Source organism: Nematolebias whitei, chromosome 14, assembly GCF_014905685.2.
Source record: "Nematolebias whitei isolate Nwh7 chromosome 14, NemWhi1, whole genome shotgun sequence".
In the NCBI taxonomy this organism is placed as follows: Eukaryota; Metazoa; Chordata; class Actinopteri; order Cyprinodontiformes; family Rivulidae; genus Nematolebias; species Nematolebias whitei.
The window spans coordinates 24,433,197-24,439,430 of record NC_056511.1 but is presented as its reverse complement, the minus strand read 5'-3'; positions in this window follow the sequence as shown (position 1 = coordinate 24,439,430).

The following is a 6,234-nucleotide window of genomic DNA, read 5'->3' as shown; positions in this document are numbered from 1 at the left end:
CCTTGCAGTGCCACCCTCCACCCACCCTAGTCCTTCGTGAGGGGGGGTGTTTGGGGACGCCTGGAGGCGTCTTTGTGGGGGGGGGTACTGTAAGGATGTTAGTTTTCTGTGGCCCGGTTTGTCTGTTTCCCTCGTGCTCCCTCATTAGTTCCATTAGTGCCACCTGTGTCTCGTCCCAGCTGTTTGCTATCATGTCTCGTCTTCTCCTTGTATTTAAGTCACCCTATTCTGTCTTGTCCTTTGTCGGGTCGTTCTTCGTTGGGTACGCTTCCTTGAGTCTCCTGAGTCTTTCCTTTTCTTCCTGGTTCCTCAAGTTCCCCGTGTCTCCTGAGTTCCCCATGCCTCCCTCCTTGCTTATGTAAGTTTTGCTGCCCCGTCAGCTTGTTTATTTTGTACTTTTCATTTATCATTAAAAACTTATTTTTGTATATCTGCCGAGTTGAGTCCCTGTTCTGCACTCTGGGTTCGCTCCGACCGCAAACCCTAAGAGTGGTGAAGCAAGGTTTTCAACCATCGCCGTATGGTCTTCCTTGTAAAACTTGCTAAATTAAGCCATGCTGTTATTTTTCATATTTTGCCAATTAATGTAAATGTGTGATGTGTTAAACTTTGATTCTGTAAATAAATGACGCATTCATTTGATGGGTCAAAGAAAATTAACGTCTCACATAATTTTTAATTATTCAATGCACGTACATTATACAGTCGAGAAAAATGAAAGAATCCATTTAATTTATGAATATATACAGCATATGTTCATTCTACACTTTCACTCGCTCCATTTTGAAAACAATCTGTGCAGTGAGTTCACTAGCACGTGACGTCACTCATAGCACAAAGCATAGAATTAGAGTGAATAGATCTGTCCAGTCATGGATCGGTCACATTGTCACCGATACCCTATCCAGAAGTTTTCGATATCGGGACCAATACCGTTATCGGTATCGGATCGGTGCATCTCTAGTTTCCATTAGATAAAGTTATTAGACATTCTGGGATACGTTTTTATTGTTATGCTGATGATACTTAGTTATATTTATCCATAAAGCTTTTTGAATTCAAATGTTTTTTTTAGATTACAAGAAGTTAAAGAATAAGTTAAAGAATAAACTTAATAGTTTTTCACCTGTGGTCCCATCCACATCCAATGGATGTGGTCTCTAGTTCTTTGAAAAAAAGACAAGCTTTAGGCGAGCCGATTTGCCCTGTTGGCAAGCACGCAGATGGATATCTCATCGACTTGGAAGACTTGATGATGTGTCTATCTCTGCTGCCATTTGTGGTGGATTTTAAGGACGCATATTTAATTGGATTTTTGATAACTAGTTCCTGCTTTTTGGATTTGGCTGGTTTTATCAATTGATCAAGGAAGTTGTCGGTGGCAAATTTGGACCCAATCACGCTGCTTGCCTTTATGATGGCTTGGTTCGTGTCTCGAGTACCCGGACTCAAATGCTTTGGGCAGAATGGATCAGATCTTGGGGATTTTACTCAGGCATGTTCTATTGGCATGGCCATATATTTTGGACATTTCAGAACCAAGTGGACCAACACAGACTCAAGGTAGATTTCATTAAGTTATGCTTGTCCCCAAAACAACTGTGTGTTTATCTGAATTTGCCTCCCCTGGCTGGCCTTGAAGGCCACCTTATCTGAATTCGCCTGGAGAAAATATGATCTGACGCTCAGTGCCCCCTCCTTGAGGAATTTCCAACTGATAACCAGATTAAACCAACTGAATAAACTTTGTGTCATCATTTTAGGACTTTGGATTCTCATAGACTTTATTCTTGGCCATTCCTCGACATGCCTCGAGAATGTTTATGGATCTCACCGGAGGACAATGGTTGATTATTCCATCCTTATCAGAACTCTTACAGTGACCTCGAGAGCATCTATGAACATGCTCACTGCTCTTAGCTCCCCCCTCTGCAGAATGTCTTTGTCACTATGTGCTTGTTTGGCGAGGTGTTTTTTTTAATATTAGAGGGTTTTTTTTTTCCTCAGGCAGGAAAAAAAATGTCTGATAGGAATTTCTTCCACCTCCTTGTGTCCATTTTACTCCATGTGTCCATTTTACCACTTTTTTGTCTGTCCAAACAGGTCTCACTTGTAAATGAGTAAGGTCGTTTTCACTCCTGATATAGTCCGGTAGACTCGGTTCGGTTCGGGACCAATATTCATGACCTTTTGTTTACATTTGAGCTGGTGAGTTTGCATTTACACCTCACTGTGCAGTCGAGCCAACCCGTTGAACCAAACTATTCCCCTGCTCGCCTGTGGGGGCGCTGCACCAAGAACTACTGAAAGAAACGACACAAAAACCTCTGAAGACACTTCTTCTTTTTCTTTTGTAAATAAAAACAAAAATGAAGTGGCATCAAGTTTTAGCAGTTTTAGGAGTTATATTTTGTCATTTTTCAAAAATTGACTTAGCATGAGCAGAAGATGAGACAGAAGACCATGGAGAATATTGTTTTCCACGCAAGGCAGCTGATGGCTCCATATAAGGTAAGAGAAATGCGTGTTTGTTTGTCCTGCGGCGCGGGGCCCGGTCTGTTTGCATCCACACTGCACTCGAACTGCGCTGGAGTTCGCTTCTACCGGACCAAGACCTAGGTTTTAGCCCGGGCCAGAGTTCGACTTTTTGTTCCGTGACAGAGTTCGATGTCGCGTTCACACCTCCCCAAACTAACCGGACTTTCTAGGAAAACGAGCTAGAGTTCGATTAAAGCAGACTAAACAGGGCTGGTGTGAATGCTCTCTTAGGCTCAATGTGATTTATCTGTTTAAATAAAGGTTGAATGAAAAATAAAATGTAAAGAACTTAGTTGTTTAACATTTTTTGTTTATAAAGGATGATGGTGGAGCAGCAACCCCTGCCCCCAAACCAGCATCATCGTCTGTTGGAGGAGGAGGCGACCTAATGGGAGAAATGAGTGCCATCCTTGCAAGAAGGTAAGTTCTTATTCAAAGTCAGAGAAGCTATTTGCACACCCAGCCTGGATCATACAGTCAAAGGATTTTTATCACTGCAAACATCATCTATATATTCAATTATCCTAATTAATTTATAGTTCAGACATGAAAATGCATCAATTTCTTCTATTTTGCTGAATGAATTATATCATTTTTAAAGGTTTAAACAACAACAGAAGCAATAAAATCTTGGCACTTGCAAGATAATATAAGCCCCTTTCCCATTGGTTCAACTCAGCCAAACAACAACAATGGACAGTCATAAAATAGGCATAGGCATACAAATTTAAGTTTCCCTTTTATTTCATTTTTTTATTTTACAAATCAAAACAAAATAGCAACCAAAAGGAAAATCAAGATGAATAGTAGCAAAAACAGTTAGATTATAAGGTGATTTAGAGAACTAAAAACAGGAACAAGTCTGCATTAGTTTTTGCCAGGAACAGAGTTTTAAAGTCACTTAGAGAGGTCAAGGTTGAGAGCTTCATTTTTGAATTATAATTGAACCATGAGAAACATTAATGAAGACGAGATCATTCAGAACCCAAAAACAGTGAAAGTTGCAGTGATGGGCAGATCCAGGTGTATTAACAAGATTCAGTGACTCCAGATAGTCTGAGATCTGATAATAATGACAATAATATGAATGGTGCAGAAAAGTCTCAGACCATAAAGCGTCACAAATCAAATAGACAAACAAGTCAGACGAGGTGGCCCAACTGCAATTTGAGTTGGGCTGAGGGGGGCTCCGGCCCCCTGTGAAGATGGATGGATGCTCCCATGAGAAACAGAAGCTGGGTCCAGAATCAACAGGCAGAAACAAATAATTTGTAGCAAATAGCAGAGCGAGCTGCCAGAAAATCCTCTTGAAATGAAAGGCATGGTCCTAGCTCGTTTCAGGCCAACAGGGGACAACAGCATGATCCAGAATAAAAAATAATTATTATCCAGGTGAGTTTGAATGGAGGCCAGCAGCAACTCTGATGCAAACTCCGAACTTCTCTCGAGCACCACACAGCGCTGCTCCTTCGCTTCTCTGCTCATCACCTCCACACCCGACAGCACAAGAGGCACCCCTGGTGAAAAACGATGAGACTGACCAGAGAGGCTGAGGCTGAAGTCGTCACTGGTCCAGTCCGGTCCTGCTCCAGTCCGGCTCCGGTGCTCTACAGCATGAGAGGCGAAGAGGCTGAAGTTGTCCTTGGCCCGGTTCTGCTCCGGTCCAGTTCCGGCGGCGCTTCAAAGCATCAGAGTGTCCCCTCCAGGCAAACACAGCGATTCCACGGAGGTGGACAGTCCTTTGTTAAAAGCTAATGGGCTGCTCACTGAGACCGGCTCTATTAAAGACGAAGTCCCCCACAGCCATCTCGGTTTGGTTCTGGTCCAGTTCGGGGGACACAGGTACACTTCCCCCACACCAATGAAGACACCACGAGGGCCAGTCCAGCAGAAAACCAGCATAAAAGCCAGCAAAATACCAACCAGCAATTCTTTTCATAACCAGGTAGAACCACAAAGGTCCAGATGAGAAGTTCGTTGGGGTCCGGAGTGAGAAAGAAAAAACATCGGACCTTCGTGCGATGACTCCCCAGCTCGAGGGGTCACCTAGCCGGCAGGGTACGCTCAGAGTGAACTGGTGGGGTGGGAGCGGCCGGTCCTGGACCGAAAATTATTTTTGGGGACGGCCCCGTCCAGCTCTCTGAGTCACTCAACACCGAATTTGGTTGGAAAGGGGACCAACTTTAGTCCGATTTGAAAAACGGGTCAGTTTGATGATAAAAGACTGCAGAGAAGCCAGGGGGAGCTGCCGTCCATCAGCTTGCTGGAACTGGAAGGGATATTTAGTTGATGATTTTCTTAGTTAATATCTTAGATCTTATTACTGTTTTTCTTTAATATTTTACTGTTGGATGTAACTGGGATCCTGTGTACATAATCTCGTTCCACCACATGTACCACATGAGATGTGAATGACAAATAAATCTCGCTGAATCTCTGAATTTGAATCTCTGAATCTGTATTTGTTAACCAGGAGAAAAGTTGCTGATAAACCTGTTGTGAAAAAGGAAGAAACTTCAAACGTAAGTTATATTTTCAGTATTATTAGATATCATCTATTTGCTCTTTAGTAATTGTAGAATGAGTAGTAAAAACAACTATGTGGCTTGCCTACATATGACTATAGGAAGACTGTGACTCCTCAGCTTCAAAACTCCAAGAAACAAGTGGTGAGTAGGCCTCCCCATAAGACACGGATAAAAGTTTTGGTAGTGAAACAAATGTGGGTAAAAAAAATTGCAGCTAAAGTTTCTGTGGAGTGCAAGTGATAAAAACTAGGTTCTCAACCAATGATGACAATTGAAAGAGATGAAAGCTGCCACATAAGTTTCAAGAAATTCCCATAAATAAATAAAAACAAAAACTTATTTGTCTTACAGTCCTTGCAGCTTGTTAACACATTATCTAGAAAAAACTTTTTTCTCATGTGGTTTCTGCCAGCTATTGTGTGATTGTTCAGAAATTTGAAATGGATGTTGTTAAAGTGGAACAGTTTACAAGATCTGCACTTTAGTTTCTCATAAAATTTGAAATGTCCTGGCCAGAATGAACTTTTACCTTTGTTCTTGCCACCTCAAATAAATGAACAATTTTTGCGGTCCACGCAGAATATGCAAAAAGCCATACTCACATTTTGGTGAACTGTGTATTTTTCAGCATATTAAAACATTGGGTCACGAGGCAAAAATTACAACATGCATCTATCCATCCATTACCTTCTGCTTATTCCGTAGTCGGGTTGAGGGAGCAGCAGCTTGAGCAGAGAGGTCCAGACATCTCTTTCCACAGCCACCTCTTCCAGTCCTTCTGGGAGGACCCCAAGACATTCCCAGGCCAACATAGTCAACAAGACATGTGGTCTCTCCTGTGTGTTCTGGGTATTCCCCGAGGTCTCCTCCAAGACAGACATGCCCAAAGCACATAGAGAGGCACCCAGGGAGCATCCTTACCAGATGCCAGAGCCACCTCAACTGGCTCCTCTCGATGTGGAGACGTAACGGTTCTACTCCGAGTCTCTCCTGGATAACTGAACTTCTCACTCTATCTCTAAAGGGAGAGTCCAGCTACCCTGCAGAAGAAACTCATTTCAACCATCTGTATTCACGATCTCATTCTTTCGGTCACTACCCAGAGCTTGTGACAATAGGTGAGGGTAGGAATGTAGACTGACCAGTAAACATAAAGCTTTGCCTTACG